Source organism: Notamacropus eugenii, chromosome 3 (genome assembly GCF_028372415.1).
Source record: "Notamacropus eugenii isolate mMacEug1 chromosome 3, mMacEug1.pri_v2, whole genome shotgun sequence".
In the NCBI taxonomy this organism is placed as follows: domain Eukaryota; kingdom Metazoa; phylum Chordata; class Mammalia; order Diprotodontia; family Macropodidae; genus Notamacropus; species Notamacropus eugenii.
Genome location: NC_092874.1, coordinates 160,274,058 through 160,297,188, shown reverse-complemented (window position 1 = coordinate 160,297,188; position 23,131 = coordinate 160,274,058).

Genomic DNA, 23,131 nt, shown 5'->3' with positions numbered 1-23,131 from the left:
TCACCTGTGAAAGATCTTAGTTTTTATTAAACTACTTCATTATTTTAGAACTTCACACCATCCTATCAGCAACTTTTTTCATGAGGTTAATAAGATTTATGACCCTGCTAAGCCTGAATTCACATCCAGGGGACTGTAAATCTGGCAAGGTCCCCCTCAATTTTTCAAATATTTGTGATCTGAGGTATTTTCCCAAAATTTGAGTTATTGTCATTCATTTTAAGAAAAAATGTACACAATTAAATATTTGGCAGCTTTTAACCAAAAGAATTTTAAAAATTGCTATCAAAAGAGGAGTTAATTTTCTAATAATACAATTTTAACATCCTCAGAATATCAATTTTCAAATCAACAATATTTCTTATACAAGAATTTCCACAAAATAATGATACAAGAAAAATTAGAAGTCTAAAAACAACATAAATAATTTCATGGATTTTTAAAACATATCACAGTTTTTCGTAGTGAAATGGCATCAGTTCAGTTGAATATATGTCTGAATCCTCTCACATAGAAAATTGCTTCATCCATCCATCAAATTGGCATTTTATACTAATAGCTTTCAAAATATCAGTATAGAGTAATTAGACTTTTAATTCTTAGTCAGGAAGTTTCTAAACCTGTCACCTTAATGCCACATATCAAATGTTTTCCATTAAAGTATGATAAACTTGTAGAAGTAGTACAGTGGATAAAGAACTGGGCCTGAAGTCAGGAAGACCTAAGTTCAAATTCAGTCTCAGACACTTCATACCTATGTGACCCTGGGTAAGTCACTGAACTGTTTGCTTCAATTATCTCATCTTTAAAATGAACTAGAGAAGGAAATGGCAAATCACTGCACTATCCTTGCCAAGAAAATTCCAAATGGGATCACAAAACATAGGAAACAGCTTAACGACAAAATGCTTAAAGAGGGTCAAACATCACAATTATCTCACTTTAAATGGGACTACATTATTTAGTTTATAACAAATTCAACCTGGATTTATAATTGCAAATGGCAGCCTTGAAATCTTAGCTTTCCCAAGGACTATTAGTCACCCTCAACTCAAATTAAAGAACCTACTGCTTCCAGTGATTTGGATTCCAAAGATTTAAGATAGCAATCTCACCTTCTCCTCTTAAAAATATGTCAGCATTTGCAAAAATCTTCAAACCACAATTCAGAAATTTACAGCAAAGATAATACATTTCAGTTACAAATTTAGTCTCTACTTTAGAATCCCACAAATTTCTACGAAACAAGAAAAGAAAATTCCTTTCTTTGCTTGTCTGACTTTATCTCTATAACCTCCACCTGACTAAAACCGAAATGACAGAACGCATCTTTCAGGGTTTTTTCTTTTTTCTCTTCCTAATATCTTATCTCCAGCTGAAAGTCTGAAATGGGAGTAAGTCCTTGCTTACTGGGACAAAGAGTTTAGCATCAGATTACAGAAAGCTAGGAAAACTGTTTCAAGTATGAAACTTCATTAATCTTCCTCAGCATTCTGAAATCTCTGGCTGCAATTTTTTATACAATAGTGTTTAAGGTTGAGTGCATTTTCTCTTTAGAAATCTTCTCAGGTAGCAGAATCTATGAACACTAGACACAATACAAGACAAAAAATTTCCAGAGAAGTCTGTCAAAGGGTAGACAGGGGGAAAAAAGGGGTTCACTATTGTTGGGGTTATGAGCATTCATCCCACGAATGACTTAACCTAGTCAACAGTTTATTTTGACCAATACACACAAGCCTCCCTCATTAATCCAGAGTCATCCTAAGCGACTATTATTAGGTGATAGGTTCTTCTCAGTCACTCAGTCACCATAATGAATGAAGGATTCCCTGCCAGCTGGTCATGAGGTTCAAGTGACAGTGCTTGTGTTTGCTGCCACTAGAATATAGTCATAGATGGCATATCCAATTAATTTTCTAATAGTTATGAGAGAGTAAGAGAAGTATAGATAAAAATAGAGGAGGAGAAAGAGGAGGCGAGAAGAGAGAGAGAGAGAGAGAGAGAGAGAGAGAGAGAGAGAGAGAGAGAGAGAATGAATATCTGTTGGAGGAGACTAGGACTAATTAAACTAGCAGATGGGGAATTGTCCCCTCTACCTTCACCAACTCTTGATTGACCAGTCAGAGGATTACTCTTTTGCCCATGAGTGTGGCTAGGTTAATTCTAAATCTCCCTGGGAAATTACCCAGTAAATTTCTCAAAATTTACTATTCCATTTATTTAGAAAATTTTTTATATTATATTTTTGTGTCATCACTTTGTGTAGTCATTTCCCCCTTAGGAGGATATCATCCTTATATTATAATTTCACCAAAAAAAACAAGTTAAAATTGTAAGATGTTCAAATTTGCTAACTATTAGAGATGTTCCAATACCAACCTATTATTTAATTGATTTAGTGTTGTACTTACAAAACTTCTTGATTATAGAAATTTACTATAAACAGAAAAAGAAATGCATAGTTATAACAATGTTATATATCATAACAGAAGGAAAAACTCCCTTAGCTCTATTTTATTCCAGCCATGAATCATATCTGACAGTCAAAGATGTAGGCACAGAGTGTTAAAAGCAAGGCTCAGGATAAACCAGGTGGAGAAATTTACTTTTTAGAAAGAAAATAACACAATGGAGAAATAGAATCAGGAAGAACCTACCTTAAGCCATGCCAAAGTCATCCCCAAAGCTTTCTTCAGACATCCACCTTTAGCAGTTCCCAGACTGTATCACATACCATTTTCTACTATTGTTTCATGACAATTCAGAGAACTATCTTTGTAGGCAAAGCTCAGAACAATAGTAAGTGATAGTTCCAAAGATTTTTACCTGAAATAGAAAAATTTCACTAACTATAATTTAGGGTTTGAATACCATTCCTGATGTTTTCCTAACAGCTAACATGTCATTTATCCTTTACTTACAAATTAAAACTGCCCAAATTCTGGGACTTCAGACATATACCAAATGTCTGATAGTTAACTCACCATTAATATGTTGAAGCTACATCTTTAAACTACCATATATACTTTCATAATGATCACTAATTTCAAATAAACATTTGCTATTATACATTATTATTATCATTTATAACAAAATATGCCTCATTAAGTATTTAACAGTTTTCAAACATCTTTTTATCACATCCTTTTAAAAGTCAATTTATGTGTAATAGCATCCAAATTAAAAAGTTCTTTTGTCTAACAGCATTTCTGATATAGTGGTTTCTCAAATTTCACAATAAAACAGAATTTAGAAATATGATAGTAACACAAACAAGATCATATTTTTAAAACATGAAATAAAACATGAAATGAAATGAATTGATATCAGTTAATTGTTTCCAAATTATCAAGTATAAAAATCATTAATCTTATTACCTTTGTTTTTTTAAAACCATTTTAGAGTTATCAGGTAGGGAACAATTACCTTCAATTTAAGATATAATAATGATGTAGTACTTAGCATATGCCTATCGCTACGTTAAGCACTTTAGAATCATATTATTTTGGTCTCACAACAGGAAGGTGAGTACTATTATTATTTTTCTCTTTATAGATCAGGAAACTAGGGCAAACAGAGATACTGGCTTAAGATTATACAGCTAATAAATTTCTATAACCAGAATTGTTCCAGCATTTTTTAACACCTGTATTTGGGAATCTGATGGTAGATGAGAGGAGTTAATAGAATAAGAAGGAGAGCATCTCTGAACTGGGGTGGTCACAGGAGATTTTTGGTTTAAATAGCCATTTCTCTTTTGATAATCAAAGAAGAGTTAACAAGAGGTGCAAACTGTTTACCTATTTTTTTCTTTCTTCATTTTGGGATTACTTCCAAACTAGCTACCTTCCTTCATTTTTCCAAACTGAGCAATGAAGCTATCCATCTTCAGGGGATGTGCCATCTACTTTTAACTTTTGTAAAATTTAATCTTTATTTTTCCTTAAAACAAATTCCACAGGGCGGTACCTCAAAACTTACTAAGGTATTTCAGAAGGGAGTGAGTTCCTGGAATTACCCCAAATCCCAGGAACTCTCCTCTTCAATCTTAAAATGATAATCTCCAAACTCTTCAATCTACCAAGATGTTTAGCACTTCTACAAACTTTGATTATCTGACCTTATTTCTGTAATTCCAGCATAATCAAAGACAATGTAACAGGAAAAAAATGTTCTGCAGGTGGTTGCTTTTTTTTTTTTTTTAATACAACCTAATCTCCTACAGAAAGCCTAAAGTGGGAGTTAGTCCTACTTACTGGGACAATTGCTTCAAGTATGAAAGTTCCTTAATCTTTCCCAGTATTCTAAACTCTTTGACTTAGAAGTTAGAAGTTTTTCTCACTGAATGCATTTTAAATTTTTTAAGGAAACAGAATCTACAAACGATACAAACATGACACAGACATTTTACATTTTACAATGACACAGACACAGACAAAACGTGGATACATACACCACAGTTCTAACAAGGAGCACAATTACAATCCATACAGAAGTATGCAGTTACCAAGGCATGCAGTTTAAGAAACAAAAAGCATGCAGTTAAAATTTTGTAGAGGCCTGCAGTTTAAAAATAGCAGAGGAATGCACAGAGACCAGTTGACAGAGGTGTGCAATTTAAGAAAGGCTATTCTTGCTAGAGCGATCTGAAATGAACCAGGTCACTGCAGGGGCCCTGGAGTTTTTATCACAAAGAATGGTGAGTTTGCCCGAGGCAGAAGCTTAGTGGATTGGACCAGGGGCAAGGGCAGAGGACTGGGGTCTGTGTGCGTGTGCGTGTGTGAAAATCCAGAGAAATCCAGTGGTAACTATTCCTTTCCCACTCATCACGGACAGTCTTATGGCCTGGTTTCATGTCTGGTACTTCTTGTTACACCAATTTATGTCAACTAGACTGAACTAGCCTCTAACCTGAGCCAAACAAAGTAGGTTAGAGACAGGAGAATCAGGAATCAAACAGAAGTTTAATTTCAAAGGGAGGGAATTGGCTTGTAAGCAGAGGCAAATTAGATACATGTGTCAGGGTCCTGCCCCTAGTGGAGGTGAGGGGTAACCCACTTTAGTGTGGGCAACTCTCAATACTTATACCAGTGGCTATGTAGTGAACTGTACTCCTGACAGTGAAGAGTAACTGTAACAATGAAACAAGTTTGATTCATGGCAGGGCCTCATGACTGAAACATGGATATTGCTGGTGCTTGTCCTAGCTCAGAGAAAACCTGGTGCTGGTGAAAACAATACAATAATTGTATGAAACAATTCTGGGATTTTGTTATAACTGAGATGATCCAGAGGGTGATTGCCAAGGATTATTATTATGTCAAGCTCAGGGCACAAGCTTGCTTACTGGGCCTTTTGCTTTGGAAAAGATGGTGTCGCCTGATATTTTGACACTCTCCAGAATCGTTAGATCACTTCACAACTCCAACAACATTCTTTAGTGTCTCAGTTTTCCCACATCCCCTCCAGCATTTTTCTGTCATATTAGCTAATCTAATAGATGTGAGGTGATATCTCAGAGTTGTTTTAATTTGTATTTTCTGTAATCAATAGTGATCTAGAGCATCTTTCACATGACTAGAGAAAACTTTGATTTCTTTCTCTGAAAACTGCCTATTTGTATCCTTTGACATGTCAGTTTGGGAATGACTCATATTCTTTATACATTTGACTCACTGCAGTCTGGACCTATGCCCAAAGGGCTACAAAAATATGCATACCCTTTGACTCAACAATATTGCTTGTAGGGCTGTATCCCAAAGAAATCATAAAAATGGGAAAAGGTCCCACATATACAAAAATATTTATAGCAGCTCTCTTTGTGGTGGCTGACAACAGGAAATCAAGGGGATGTCCATCAATTGGGGAATGACTGAACAAGTTGTGGTATGTGAATGTAATGGAATACTGTTGTGCTATAAGAAATGATGAACAGGAAAACTTCAGAGAGGCCTGGAAAGACTTATATGAACTGATGTTGAGTGAAAGGAACAGAACAAGAGATCACTGTACATAATAACAACCACAGTGTGCAAGGAATTTTTCTGGTAGACTTAACCCTTCACAGCAATGCAAAGACCAAAAACATTTTCCACAGGACTCTTGAGGCAAAATGCCATCCATATCCAGAGAAGGAACTATGTAATTGGAATGCAGAATGAAGCAGAATATTTTCTCTTGTGTTATGTTTTGTTTTGTTTGGATTTTTCCCATGGTTTCTCCCATTCATTTTAGTTCTTCTATACAATAGGACTAATGTGAAAATGTGTTTGATAAGAATGTATGTGCAGAACCCATATAAGATTGCAAGCCATCTTGGGGAAGGAGGGAGAGAAAATCAAAGACTTATGGAAGTGATTGTAGAAAACTGAAAACAAATTAATAAAAAAATAAAATAAATTTTACTCACTGATACTCAATTTGGGGTGGAGTCAAAATGGCAGAGTAAAACCAAGGACTTGCTGGAGTTCCCCTCCAAAACCCAGCCAAATATCTGTAAAATATGATGTTAAATAAATTCTGCAGTTGCAGAACCCACAGAATGATAGAGTGAAGTAAATCTCCAGCCCACGCAAGCCTGGAAGGTCAACAGGAAGCATCTAGCACCTTGGGGGGGAATGAATCACTGGAATCTGTGGTGGTTTCCAGACCTTATGACCCCCAAACACCAAGGACAAATTAGAAGGTCAGTGGAAAAAACCTGTTGGATCTGTGTAAGACAGTAGAGTGGTCCAGCCCCAGCTCAAGGATGATGAAGAAAGTGGAAGAGCTCACAGCAGCAGCAGGGGCAGCAGCAGCTGCTCTTTCTGGAGCTCCAGGCCCACAAATTGGGGGGGGGGGGATTGAGTGGCTAACAGTACACCCCACCACCCTCACTGGAAGCAGAGAACTAACTACCTTGACAAAGACCTCAAAAGTGAAGAAAATGGCTGGGGAAGTGAGCAAAAATCAGAAAAAGAATCAGACTATAGAACTTTACTTTAGTGATAAGGAAGGCCAAAACATAGAAACAAAAGAAGACTATAAAGCCAAATCTCCTACATCCAAAGCCTTCAAGAGAAATGTGAATTGGTTTCAGGCCATGATAAAGCTTATAAAGAATTTTGAAAATCAAGTAAAAGAAGTAGAGCAAAAATGGGGAAGAGAAATGAGAGTGATACAAGAAAATCATGAAAAATGAATCAACTCCTTGCTAAACAGGATGCAAAAAATGCTGAAGAAAATAACACCTTAAAAAATAGACTAACCCAAATGGCAAAAGAAATCCAAAAAAACAATGAGGAGATGAATGTCTTAAAAAGAAAAACTGACCAGATGGAAATGGAGGTACAAAAGCTCACTGAAAAAATAATTCATTAAAGATTAGAATGGGGCAGATGGAAGCTAATGACTATGAAAAATCAAGAAATTATAAAATAAAACAAAAGACTGAAAAAAATAGCAGGCAATATGAAATATCTCATTGGAAAAACAACTGACCTGGAAAATAGATCCAGGAGAGATAATTTTAAAATTATTGAGCTACCTGGAAGCCATTATCAAAAAGGAGCCTAGACATCATCTTTCATTATCAAGGAAAACTGCCCTGCTATTCTAGAACCAGAGGATAAAATAAATATTAAAGAATTCACTGATCAACTCCTGAAAGAGATCTCCAAAGGAAAACTCCCAGGAATATTGTAGCCAAATTCCAGAGCTCTCAGATCAAGGAGAAAATATTGGAAATAGCCAGAAAGAAACAATTAGAATATTGTGGAAATACAATCAGGATAACACAAGATCTAGCAGCTTCTACATTAAGGAATCAGAGGGCTTGGAATATGATATTCCAGAGATCAAAGGAGCTAGTATTAAAACCAAGAATCCCCTACCCAGCAAAACTCAGTATAATACTTCAGGGGGAAAAATGGTCATTCAATGAAATAGAGGACTTTCAAGCATTCTTAATGAAAAGACCAGACCTAAATAGAAAATTTGACTTTCAAACACAAGAATCAAGAGAAGCATGAAAAGGCAAATGGGAAAGAGAGATCATAAGGGACTTACTAAAGTTGAACTGTTTACATTCCTACATGGAAAGATAATATTTGGAACTCTTGAGACTTTTCTCAGTGTTAGGGGAGTTGGAAGGATTATATACATATAGACAGAGGGCATAGGTGAGTTGAATAAGAAGGGATGATATCTAAAAAAATAAAATTAAGGGATGAGAGAGGTATATATTGGGAGAAGGAAAAGAATGAAATAGAAATAGAATGGGGTAAATTATCTCACATAAAAGAGGCAAGAAAAAGCTTTTTCAATGGTGGGGAAGAAGGAGGAGGTAAGAGGGAAAGAGTAACCTTACTGTCATCAGATTTGGCTTAAAGAGGGAATAACATGCACACTAAGTTCTGTATGAAAGTCTATCTTACACTACAGGAAAATAGGGGGAAAGGGAATAAGCAGAGGAAGGGGGAGATGACAGAAGGGAAGGCAAATGGGATGAGGAGGCAATTAGAAATAAACACTTTTGAGGATCTATTCTCAAAAGAGAGAATAGAATAAATGGGGGCAGGATAGGATAGAGGGAAATAGAGTTAGTCTTTCACAATGTGACTGTTAAACGGTAATGTTTTGCATAACTACATATGTATAACCTATATCAAATTGCTTGCATTCTCAGTGGGGATTAATGGGGAGGGAGAGAGGGAGAGAAGTTGGAACTCAAAGTTTTAAAAATGAATATTAAATTTGTTTTTACATGCAACTGGGAAATAAGATGTGCAGGCAATGGGGTATAGAAATCTATCTTGCCCTACAGGAAAATAGAGGGGAAGGGAATAAGAGAAGAGAGGATTGTGATAGAAGGGAAGAAAAATTGGGGGAAGGGGTAATCAGAATGCACACTGTCTTGGGGTGGGTAGAGAGGAGAGATGGGCAGAAATTTTCCAATTCAAAATCTTGTGGAAGTGAATGTTGAAAACTAAAAATAAATAAATAGATAAATAAACAAAAACAAATAAACAAATGAATAAATGAATGAATGAAAGAAAAAAGAATAGAGGAATGAAAAATTAAATCAGTAGAAAAAATTAAATTTGACTCACTTCTCTACATATTTGAGAGATAACTTTTATCAGAGAAACATGCTATAATAAATTTCCTCAGTTTTCTGCTTTCCTTCTGAACTTGACTGCATTGGTTTTGTTTATGTAAAAACTTTTTCATTTAATGTAATCAAATTATTCATTTTACATTTCATAATGCTCTCTGTCTCTTGTTTGGTAATAAATTCTCCCCTTATCCAGAGATCTGTTGGGTAAACTATTCCACAATTTGCTTATGGTATCACCCTTTGTGTCTAAATCATGTATCCAATGTAATCTTATCTTCATATACAGTGTGTGGAGTGTTGGTCTATACTAAGTTTCTGGCAAACTGCTTTCCAATTTTCCCAGAATTTTTTGTCAAATATTGAGTTCTTTTCCCCAGAGTTATCACCTACCAGCAATCTGGCTTTTATGGAAGAGAAGTAAATTATCTGCATATGATCTCTGCAATCCTTTTCTGTTTCTAATTTTTTTTAATGACTGCCATATATATTGCTTTTAAAAATTTATCTGGTATACTCATTGAAAACAGAATCTGTGAGGTTTAAACTTTAACAATAGCTGGAATTTATGTACTACCTTAGGGCTGACTAAACGCTTTACATATTAGATCTTATTGGGGCCTCACAAAAACTCTGTGAGGTAGGTACCTTTATTCCTATTTATAGAAAAGGAAACTGAGGCTCAGAAAGATTATGTGATTTGATCACTATCACACAGGATTGAAAATTAGATTTAAATATAGGCCCACCTAACTCTAAGTCCTGCACTTCCTCCAGGACATGGTTCTACTATTGCCTCTCAGTACTGGCTTGATAACATCACTATGTTCCTCTACCTGGTTATTTATCCAAAGTAATTAATAACTTGATGAGGATTATGATTCTGCCATATAACAGTTAAAAGCTATTTAGTATTTACTATATGTCAAGAACTATGGTAAGCCTTGGAGGATTTAATAAAAAGTAAAGAAGGTCTTTTCTCTCAAAAGGTTTACATTCTAATCTAATAAACATTTATAACTACTATGTGCCATGTGTTGTGCTAAGCACTGGGGGATACAATTAACAAAAAGAAAGAGTCCATGCCCTCAAGGGGACTAAAGAGAGGGGAGATGAAACACAAAAGGAGACAAGAAAAGAGAAAAGGAAGGCTAGGACACCAGGGGATATGTGGCAAGGACCTCCATCTTGTTCTATGGATTAGATTAGAATGTAAGCTTTTTGAGGCAAAGAGACCATCTTTGCTTTGTATTAAATTCTTCATAGCTTGGCACAGTTCTTGGCACATAGTAAATACTTAATAAATGGTTTTTAATTGATATATGGCATAATCATGGAGCTGAAACCAAGCAGAGCAGCAGATGCAAAGTGGATTGAACTGACAAAGCTTTGGGAGGAGTTTGGTACTCCACCCTTCCTTCAGCCCTCCAGGCAGAGAACAAAGGAAGCTGAGAGGTGAAGTCAATCAAGGTTTTAGTTAGCAGCATGGTGGTAAGATTAGAAGGAATAAGCTTATCCTGGGAGGAGTATCTTCTTCCTCAGTTGAAGCCAGGTAGGGAAGCAAATGCAAAATGGAGATATTCTAATATTCTATATAATAAGAAAACAAGAAAAATATTCTAATAACAAGGGTCTTTTAACTTAGGTCCCTGAACTTAAAAAAAGATAACTATATTTAAACATAATTGGGAGGTTTTTTGTAATTATTTTATGTCTTTGTTCATGCTATTCTAAGAAAGGATCCATAGACTTAACCAGGCTACACAAGGGATCCGTGGCACAATACTCCCATAAGAGGGGAAAATAAATACAAAAGGAACTTGTATACTAATGGAGGATATAAAGACAAAAGCAAAAATAGACTGTGCCCTTGAGGAGTTAACATTCTGTCCTTGGAGAGGATACAGATATGGAAGGGCACTTTAATACAGGAAATTATCAAGTTGGACTACCAAAGAGTAGATTGGCAGACTTCTTCCAAGAGCAAAGCAGAATCTGATAATAACCCAGAACTAGAGTCAGGGTTAGCCCAGGGAGAATGGAGGGAGAGAGGTTGGCATAGGACAAGGTGGTTGAGTAAAGATGACTGAGAAGTAGCAAATGGAATAAAGCATGACTGTGCCACCAATAAGGACATCAAAAGGAAAAGTCATTATGGCTTTCACTGTACATAGAAAAGTAAAGAAGTAAAGTAAAGAAAGTAAAGTAAAAAAGTAAAGAAAATAAGTTTTACTGTCAATAGCAGCAAAATATGGCACTAGATACATCAGGTGGAAAGAGTTGAGAGGGACAAACTAATTTTTTTGAAAAGTCAAGCCTCTGTGCCATAGATTTGGCATTCACTTTGTACAAACAATGAAGTGGTAATAATATCTTGTGATTCTCTTTGTAATTTCAGGTTTCCACTGGAAGCTAGTTAAAAAAAAAACTTTTCCCTTTCCTATTAGATATTAATAATTTCTAAGTAATTTTAGTTTCCCAGAAGCCCTACTTTAATATTTCATCATGAAAGGGTAGGTGACCTTGAGTTCTTGAAACCTTTATCAGGTAGATACTGACCCCACCAGGTTCAGTCATTTTTTCAGTCATTTCTGACTCTTTGTGACTGTATTTTAGAGTTTTCTTGGCAAAGATATTGGAGTGGTTTTACCATTTCCTTCTTCAGTACATTTTACAGATGAGAAACTGTGACAAAGAGCATTAAGTGACTTTCCCAGCTAGCAAGTATCTGAAGACAGATTTTGGGTCTTCCTGATTCCAAGCCTAGTGCTCTATCCACTGCACCACCTAGCTGCCCTCTCTGGCAAGTTAAAAAAGTCTTTAAAATACAACAAAAGGCTGTCTACTATATAAGGAGAGACCTAGTTAAATAAAGACGTCCACGACCATTAAACAATCCATTTGAGGATGAATTATTTGGCTTATGCAAACCTCACTTTAAAGTCTCATTGTACTTATCTTCAAATTAATTAAACAAGCACCCATTGAGTGCCCTACCCTATGCCAGATTCTATAACAGGTACTGTTTATATGAGGACAAAAAATTAGAGTCCCAACTCTCATGGAACTTACTCTCCATTTTAGGAAACTATTCATATACAAAATAATATAGAACATATAAAAATAAATACAAAGAAAGTCAGGGTAGGAGAGAAAGATGGGGAGAGGTAAGAGAAATCCCCATATAGGAAAGAGAACTTGAGTTGAGCTTTGAAAAATTCAAAGAGATAGAGATTAAGAGGGCATTTCAGGCATGGAGATATTCTATGAAAAAAGCATGGTGTCAGGAAATAGAATGTCATGTGTGAGGAATATTAAGTATCTCAGTTTTGTTGGAATGTTTAATTCATGAACGAGATAATGTTTTATAAGCCAGGGCTTAGAGACAGATTATGAAGGCTTTCAAAAGGCCAAACAGTGAATTTTGTATTTATCCTAGAGGCAATAGGGAGCCCCTGATGTTTTCTGAGCAGGGGAGTAACATGATCAGAGCTGTGGTTTAGCAGTGTCCCTTCGGAAGCAATGTGTAAGATGGATTACATAGGTGGGGGAAACTCAAGTCAGGAAGTCCAATTAGAAGGCTATCACAGTAGTCTAAGGGAAAGGTGATGAAGGCCCAAACTAAGATGAACTAGGATAGCTGTGTGAGTTTTGAGAAGAGAATAGATAAAAAGAAGCAGTGAAGGCAGAATGGACAAGGCTTGGGTACTTATCAGATATATGGGTATAAGGGAGAGTCAAGAGTAACAGATTATTGAAGTTTTTAAATTGGGTAACTAGATAGATGGTGCTCTCAACAGAAATCAGAAATTAAGTTAGGTTTTAACTATAATTAGGATTTCACAACATGTCTATTAAAGTTTAGTAAGTGGAACAATCTGTGTCCATTTTTTGGAAGAGAAATGTAGCAGCAGCTAGATGGTGCAGTGAATAGAATACCAGTGCAGGAGTTAAGAGGACCTGAGTTCAAATCTCACCTCAGACACTTGACACTCACTAGCTGTGTGACCTTGGAGAAGTCACTTAACCCCAATTGCCTCATCCTGGGTCATCTCCAGTCATCCTGATGAATATCTGGTCACTGTATTCAGATGGCTCTGGAGGAGAAGTGAGGCTGGTGACCTGCACAGCCCTCCCTCACTCAAAATAAAGTCAAGTGCAAGTCATGCCATTATTTCTCTGTTGGCATGTTCTTCTTCGGCAACAAAGGATGAACACACCACTGGAAGAGAAATGTCAATACCAGGTTAAGAGATAAGAATGATGGGATAAGCTTCCAAGACCATTAAGATCTGGAAAAACTGGAATTAGACTTGAAAGCTACCATCACCTTCGTGTATATCTGGAAACTTGACAAATTTTTTGGAGGGAGAGGGCAGAATTCTAGTGCTGCTAGGCTACCTGTCATAGAGTCATTCATAAGACCCAGTCATTCTGGGCAGCTAAGTGATGCAGTGGATAGAGTGCTTGGCCTGGAATCAGGAAGACTTGTCTTGAGTTCCAATCTGACCTCAGTTACTAGCTGTGTGACCCTGGGCAAGTCATTTAACCCTGTTTACCTATGTTTCCTCATGGAATATATCTTATACATTAGAGATCTTAAATCTAAAGCTTTTGGACTTCTTTGGATTATTTAAAGCTTCTCACTTCTCCCACTTCTTAATCGACATCTGCAACCTTTTATTCAGAAAAAAATATTGAATTTATAATTTATGAAAGGCAACAAAGATTAGAGTAATGGAGGAAATATATTGGTGATATAAACAATACAAACCTACCATTAGAACTTTTGGAAAATGCTATTGATTATGTGGAGTCACTGGGCTAGGTCACCAGCTCCTTGGAGGATAAGATTATCACTCAAGTGACACTGGTGGATAGGAGACAGAGTTAGGCAAAATAAAAAAAAAAACTCAGGAAGGAAGTCAAAGTGTGTAATCAAGAGCATAAATTACTAAGTACAAACAATTTTTAAAAGATCCACTAAACCTGACAGCTATGCTGTTGTGAATAAAAAATAACCTCCTACAAGACTCTGAACATCAAACAAGAGTCTCAAAGTCAGCATGTCCCAAACTGAGCTCATTATCTTTGTCCTTCAATCTGGTACTCCTTTAGCCTTCACTATTTATGTCAATGACATCACACTGTCTCCCATATCTGAAACGTTATTATATTTGACATTTCTTATGCCTTACCTCATCTATCCAGTCATCCGCCAAGTACTGTTGATTCTACTTCCATAACATCTCTAACCTCCATTTCTCTTTCCCTCTCCTAATAGAACCATCCTTGTCTAGGACATTGTTTCACCTGTCTCATCTTTTCATCTGCCTTATCTTTTAAAAATATATTTTATCTCATTAATTGTTTCCCAGTTACACATAAAAGTGTTGAAATATTCAGTTTTTAAATTTTGAGTTCCAAATTCTCTGCATCCTTCCTGTACCTTCCCATCCCATTGAGAAGGCAAGCAGTGTGATATTGATCGTACATGTAAAATCATGCAAAATATTTCTGTATTATCCAAGTTGCAAAAGAACACACACACACACACCAAGACAAAATAATATTTAAAGGTATGTTTCAATCTGTACTCAGAGGTTTTTCTCCGGAGGTAGATAGCATTTTTCATTGTGGGTCCTTTGGAATCATCTTAGAAAATTGTCTTGATCAGAGTAGCTGATCAAATTGATCCCAGCTGATCACCTTTATAGTACTGTTTTTACAGTGTACAATGTTCTCGCTCCGCTCACATCACTCTGCATCAGTGTCTGAGCTGTTCCAGTTGTGCCTCATAACAAGTGTTCCTATGTTCATTTTTTCGTTTTTCTAATTGTACTACCAATTGCTTCCGGGTTTAAGCTTTCTTATGCATCAAGGATATAGTTAGGTATTAGACTTATGAGTTCACTGAGATAGAGAACTCCCAGGTGCGGAAAGCTTCTCTAACAATGCAGGTTGCTACTTTCTCTGCAGCTTCTAATATTGTAAGAATTCCTAGAATGCTGAGCAGTTAAGTCATTTGCCTAGAGTCATATAGCCAGTAGGTATGGCAGAACAATTGAACCCATGTCTTCCTGATTTCAAGGGTACCTCTATTTTCTCTGTTCCATACTGTGTCTTTTTCTTATGCATAGATACGATCTCATTCTTCTGCCCCAAAACCTACAGTGACTCTCCAATGTCTAAAAAAAAAAGTTCAGATTGCTTAGACTGATATTCAAGGTCATATATAATCTGGCGTCATGCTACTTTTCTAGATTTATCTCGTTACTGCTTACTTACATTACTTTCTGGTCATGTTGGACTATATCATATCCCTATAGGTAATCTGCATTTCCACCTTTTTTTCAGCACTGTTTGGTATGCCTAGATACCCTCCCTGATTTAGCCCTAATACATTTCTCTTCATCCTCTAAAATACAAGCCAAATGTTGCCCCCTCCAGGAAATTGTCCTCCCTGTCATTCATGACATTGTCCCTGTCAGATCTTACGCAGCACTTTTTGTGTGCTTGTCTTATGGTTGAGGTTTTTGGCACATTCCCCTCTAGATTTTGAATTCTATAAGTATAAGGTTTTCCCTAAACTTCATAGTTTTCCTATCCAATAACAGCACATGCATGCAGCATTTGATTAATAAATGTTAGTTCAGCTCCAATTTTGTTAAGCTGACGTTAAGAAGTTAAAGCAGTTTATGTATACTGTTGAAATCTATGTGTAAGCATTATTAGTCTTAGAGTCAGAAGCCCTAAGCTTCATTCCCAGCTCCAATGTTCATTTAACAAGGTGACTCAGGGAAATCATTTACTCTCAGTTTCCTTAGGTAGAAAGTAGTGCAATGGACAGTATTCTAGACCTGGAGTCAGAAAGATCTGTGTTCTCAGTCAGCTGCACACACTTATTTTCAATGTGACCCTGTGCAAGTCATTTATCCTCTATTTGCGTCTGTTTCCTCATCTATAAAATGGAGCTTATAATAATACCTACCTCCCAGGGCTGTCACAAGGAGAAAATGAATATTTGTAAAGTGTTTTGCAATTAAGAAAGCATCATATTAATGCTAGATATTATTACTGTCATCCATCAAATGGATATGGTCATGTTTGCATGATTTGCAGGGGATTTTGTGAGAAATATGTTCTATACATAAATATGAATTATTAGTCCTAATTGGACATTTACTTGAGTCCATTTTAGGGCTCGATATCTACAGGAGAATTCAAAGATTTAGAAATGTCAGCCACAAAGAGAAAGGTTGATGACAAAATGCTAAAAACAAAACTGAGTAAATCTTGATGGAGAAAGAGAAGACTCAGAACTTTGACATGAGCCAGTGGGATTAGCGTTGTGGATTATAAATCAGGGAACACTGCAATCTCCATAACATTGTAAACTGAGTATCATTCTACATAGTCATGGTAGAGTGTAGGGTATGTGTGAACAATATAAAAGTAGAATTAAAGTAAAGGGGCTCATCAAAGAAATGTATGATTCAAAAAAAGAGATCAGCCAGTCACAGGATGAGAATCAAAGATAACCAATGGATAGCCCACTAGTGTCCTCTGATATTCCATGATGTCAGAAAAAAATGCCAAGAAGGTCCAAATACATTGGATGAACTTATAGCAAGACATTACCAGGTGTTAGGACAGGTGGGCATGGAAGGGTTGCAATACATCTTTTGAGTGTCTAGGTATACAGGAGATGTCAGGATTGATTTTCTGGTTGGCAATAGTGATTAGAATTTGAAATATTTAAGTAAAGGAAGTTGTGAGATCTCCCTTGGAAATCTAACTATGTTTCTATCTTTCTGACATGACACAAGTATATTCCTGAATCAAGGTAAGGGCATGGAAGGCAATATAACTTGTTTCTTTCTAACTCCATCACAACAGGCAGAATTGCACAGTGAAAAGTGTGTTGGATCTGAAGTCAAAACATCTCTCTGCCCATACCACCATGGCCAAGTCTATTAACCTCTCTGGGCCTCAGTCTCCTAATTTGGAAAATGAGAGAATGGACTATATGGCCTCTAAGATCTCTCCCAACCCTAAACTTATCTGTGTCTTTACTATTAGTCTTTATAATGCTAGCAATGCTAATGTTCAGAATATTTCAGGAGAGTTTAGGACAGAACCTCTATCACAAAAGAGACTGTAACCTACATAACTCTTTTTATAACTTAAAGCATCTTAGATACTTAGCAACTGTGAATAGTAGTAAAAATTAATAATAGCCCCAAATATCAAGCTGTAATCAAAGTCCCCTGAACTATTTCTGCCAGAATAAAGGTGGCTATAAAATATCAAATGTGCTTTGATAGTCAAGTGAGTATTTAATGACGACCATTTCTGAATGTAGAAGACCATAAAAGCTGCAGATAGATGAGCACATGGAAACAAAATCTTCTTTTGTACGAATCAAAAAATGGTTCCAGGAAAATGACCAAAGATATTCTGTGGTCACTGTTGACTGTGGATTACACTGATTATGGATATAAATTACAATTAATTCTCAACCCGGAAAGTAAAAGGAAGAAACCAAGTAAAAATCCAATCATCACCACATAGAGGAATAGAGGCCATTACATAATCAGCCAAATCGATTTTCTAAACTTCCCTGTCAGACTGATCTAATTTGTTGCTTTCAGAGAGGACCAAACCTGATAGATGAGGGGGAAAGTGCTAATTTGATAAACAGCTTCCCTGTCCACTTGACCTTATTCAGCATCATTATCCACATTTTAAACTTCTTTTACCCTTTGTAGAGATGATTTGGAAAACCTTATATATTTTCTTAGCATATAACCTTTGATCTAGTTATAAGACTTCTGTCTGGGCTAAACATTTGCAACAATATCTTAAAATTAATTCATTGGGGGTAGGAGATGTCACAGGATTGTCTACATATTATCAGCATCATGGACAGGAAGGTGATGCAGCTGAGAACTGTTCTATTTACCAGAAGATTCAAACAATCTAACCCTTCATTCCTTCTCCCTCTCCCTCTCTTTTTTTCCTGCTATTCACCTGGTACCCTTGCTGTTCCAACCTAAATATAAGCTGGCTGGCTCAGTTTTAAAGAGTGAGCCTGGAGGAAATGTTAGAAATGGAATCCCCAAGGCTATCCAGATATTGAAAGCTTCGTGCATGTGGGATCCAGTGGAGCTGAAACAAAAGCTGGTCAGTTTTCTCTAAACTTGGTATTACAGGGGATAGAACTCCACAGCAGTGGCCACAGTACATTCTCTGTTTTCTCGCTCTTGCTTCTGGGCAGGAATTTTCACTTCATTTTGGGCTGACCACAGTTGTTTTAGGAAGTCAATATACATCTTTTAGCTTAAGTTCAGAGACGAAAAAAAAGAGAAATCATTATATATGCTTTTGAAATCTGGGCTATCCATTCCAGACCTGTTTGGAGCAATTAGATGGTTTAATTTAGTTCTTTTTCTTCCCAGTTCCCAGACAACAGTTCCCCTATTATAGATCTTGATCTTTTTTATGTTTGAATATATCTCCACTGTTTAGTATTCACTTAAGTGATTTATAAATGTTCATTTTGAGAGGCAACTTGGCCACTGGATAGGGTGCTGGACTGGGACCCAGAAGACTTGAGTCTGATCCTACGTCTGCTCTTTGTTGATTGTGTGACCGTGGGCAAGTCACTTAAACTCTCTGACTCAGTTGTTTCATCTCTAAAGTGAGGAAAACAACATTTAATAGGTCACAGTGTTGTTTTGAGACTCAAATGAAGTAATAACTGTAAACTTTAAAGTACTATGTCTGTCACCATCATCATCATCATCTTCATGATTATTATTATGGAAAGAGCAGAGGAAGAAGAAACCCTAAATTCTAACTCAGTTCTACCATGTCACTTAATTAGCCATGTTACTAATCTTGGACAAATCATTTAATCACTCTGAACTCAGAGTCTGTTGGACTGTAGAATGTAGATAATATCTCCCCTGCCTTCCTTATAGGATTGTTGTTCAGTTTCAGCTACATGACATGGAGAATAGAGTACTGAACATGGGGTTAGAAAGATTTGGACTTAAATTTCACCTCAGATACTATGTAGCTTTGTAACCTGAAGTAAGTCTATAAACTTTTCTTTCCTTCAGTTTCCTCATCTGTAAAATGAGAGGATTGGGCTTGACCCTTACTGTGTCTTAGAGCACTAAAGCTATTATACAATGTTGTTGTTTTTAGACTGCAAAGAACTCTGTTATGTATCAAGTATTATTAATATTACAGTATCAGGTCCTACATACATATGCCCTTAAGGGCTTGTGTCTCTGATACCCTCATACTCCTTTATAAATGTATGGCTTTCTAAAATAATTTCTAGATCTTAAATACACACATACATATATATGTATATATATATATGTGTGTGTGTATGTGTGTGTACACACACACATACACACACACATACACATACAAAGGTTGGTTACATGTCTCAAAGTTCAGTCTGTATGGAAAGAACTCACTAGTCTGAACTTCTAGACAGACCCATCATTGTTTCTGAGTTCTTAAAAGTCTATATCTTCAAGATGGGAGGTCATTTAATATCTGTGACCAACTCAATCCTAATCTTTTCTGGGACTCCCACTAACTCAATAAAAAATCACCCAAATAGAGGTAGCAGTTTATATATTGTGAACATATGTTGACTAGGAGCTAAGCTGAAATTTCACTTTGGCCTCTAAATGGCCATCCATCATGAAAATACCTGAAGGTTCCATATGGTCCTGACAATTTCCCAGGATAAATGTCCTCTGTTATTTGGGATTTATGGTTGTACTGATGAATTGTTACAATATATAATGCAAAAGTTGACATTTGCCCTTGCATTGAAACACTATCATTTTCATATTTCATCAGTGTCTTATCTGATTTTTAGAACATTCTAATTAAATTTGTCTTAATAAAATAGGTAGCAAGATGTATTCATTAACCAACAATTTAAAACTAATTAGAATATTAATTATGAGGAGTAGCATTTATTACAAGCAAATCTCATAAAGTGAAATTTGTCTACATCAGGCCCGGAGCCTGTCTGTGGGTTCCCTCATACTATGAGTACATTTTAAGTAAATCTGGTGATCCAAAATCTGTTAGAATTATTTAAAGAACATCAAAGAAAGCAATATGGTTCAGTGGAAAGAGTGCTCAAATTGGACTGATCATTTTGGGATTACTGGACTTCTTTCTTTTCTGATCCTAGACAAATGATTTAACATTCTAGGGTTCAGTTTCCTCAACCAGAAAATGAAAGTGGTTAGCCGGGAATTAGGAAGACAAGTTAAAAAATAGCCTCAGACACTTAACCAGCTGTGTGACCCTGGACAAGTCACTTAACTTCTGTCTGCCTTAGTTTCCTAAACTATAAAACAGGGATGATAATAGTAGTTACCTCATAGGATTGTTATAAGTATTAAATGAGATATTTGTAAAGCACATAGCACAGAGACTAGCATTCATTTATTAGTATAAATCCTTGTTTCTTTCCTTCTGTATTGTATTCCATTCTGTAAAAATGTTCTACCCACTTAGGAATATCATCGTATGAAGCAGTTTAGGAACAAAAGCAGATCTGTTGGGTTAAATGCAGATCCTACAGAACATGATATAGCCTTATCTGCTTTAAAGAGCCATCTTGGAAGCTGTAAAATAACATAGGGCATCATCCAGGAAGCAGCAAAAGTGATATGTTTGAGTTAGACCCCACAAGCAGGTTGAGCTACATAGGATTAGAGGCTATTAATTCAGTTTAGGAAACAAGCCCAGAAAGGCTAAAGGTTTTCCACAAGGCCACAAAAGGAGACAACTCTTGCAGCCTGGAAAGTCAGGATTCCAACTTAAGTCTTCTGACTCCAGACCCTGCACATTTGCCTCATATTATCTAGTTTAAACAATCATGGACACTGTGATTTCAGAGCTCTGGGAAAGAAACAATTATCTTCCCATTGAAAGTACCTAAAATGTCACCATTAGGGCCACTCATTGTTTTGGGTTGATTATTACCTTCTTTTTCTGTCCTTTCAAAATGCAGATAAATGCCCTTATGAAGGAAAATGCATTAAGTCCCAAAATTCTCAATGAGAGTTTATTCATCAAGATCGTTTTCAGAAGAGGATAGCAGAAGGGGACTGAAAGCAAGGAGGCAGTGGAAGGGTGGAAGGTGTTTGGGTTGTTGAATGTGGGGAAAGAGATTCAGAAAAGGGTTGGTGTGGGAAGGCTTCGAAGATGAACTTTGTCTCCCTCACAATTTTGTGTCTAGCCTGGCTTTTCTTTAAATTCTAAATTTAACAAATGCCAGATAAAATGGCCATTTCCATACACATAGTAGGATAGAAAAAGAGGACTGGGTATGAAACCACAGTATTCTACTATGTACATCTTGCTTTTCCTTTTAAAATATATAATTAATTCAACATATTATTCTCAAAGCTACCCCGCCTGCTTTGTTTCCCTTCTGGCTTTCCTTCTGTTTTCTCCTGCTCATGGTTGTGTTTGATGTTTTAATGAGCCTTTTTTCTTTCTATTCCTTTTTTTGTGGCAACCTTTTCACCAGCCCTGTATCACTCCCAACTCTTCTCCACCCAACAGCTGCTGAAAACCTCCCAACAACTTTGTCATAAATGAATAGTCAAGCAAAGCAAAACAAATTCTCACATTGGCCATGTCAGAAAATGTATGTGTTATGAACTGATGCAAAGTGAGGTGAACAGAACCAGGAGAATATTGCACACAATAACAGCAATTTTATACAATGAAGAACTGTGAATGATTTAGTATTCTTAGCAATACAATTATCTAGGTCAATTCCAAAGGACTGGTAATGAAGCATAGTATATGCCTCCAGAAAAGGAAGTGATATTGTCTGAACACAGACTGAAGCATGCTATTTTTTACTGTCTTTCATTCTTTTTTATTCAATCTTCATGTACATAATGACTAATATGAAAATGTTTTACATGATGGCACATGTGTAACCTATATCTAATTGCTTACCATCTCAGGGAGAGGGGGAGGGGAGAGAGGGAGGGAAAGATAGAATCTGGAACTCAAAACAAAAAAAAACCCAAATGTTAAAAAATTGTTTCAACATGTAATTGGGAAAAAATAAAGTATTATATATTTCAAAAGAAAATGTTTAGGTTATTCTGTACCTTAAATCCTTCACTTCTGTAAAGAGGTGAGTAACACTGATCATGAAATCATGGTTAATCATTGCATTGATCAGAGTTATAAAGTTTTTCAAAGTTGTTATTCTTTAAAATGCTATTTTTGTATGTTGGTTTCTACTCATTTTATTCTACGTAATCTCATATGAGTCTTTCCAAATTTCTCTGAAACTGTCTTTGTTATTTCCTATGCTACACTAATTTTCTTTTCTATTTATATCCTATAATTTGTTTGGTCATCCTCCAGTTGTTGGTTACCCCATTAGTTTCCAGTTCTTTACTATAACAAAAAATACTCTAAATATGTGGAGGTTTTGGTAAATCTTTTTCCTCTTTCCTTGATCTCTTTAGTGTATAGGACTAGTAAGAGTATCTCTGAGTCAGAAAGATATTCATAGTTTTGGGCCTTGGGGGGAGGGGAAGCTTAATTCCAAATTGAAATAGAGAGTATAGCATAGGGATAAATAACTGTCCTTAGAATTGAGATCAATAAGACCTGATTTCTAGTCCCTGGGTCATTCGTTTAACTTCTCAGTGCTCTAGTCAAATCTCTAAGACTATAAATTACAGAGATGGAGACAGCTCGTGATGGTAAAGAGAATTTCCACACCTGAAAGTTCCCTAGACCAATGAAATTAAAGGTTCAATCTGTATTCTTACCCCATGTGGCTTACACAGGTGAGAATCAACAGCAGCAGAAGCTTCACTGAATGAATGAATGAATGAATGAATGAATGAATGAATGAATGAAGCATTTATTCAGTACTGAACTATGTTCAAAGTATTGTGCTCAGGATACAAACAGAAAAGTAAGGGAACCCTTGCTCTCAAGGAACTC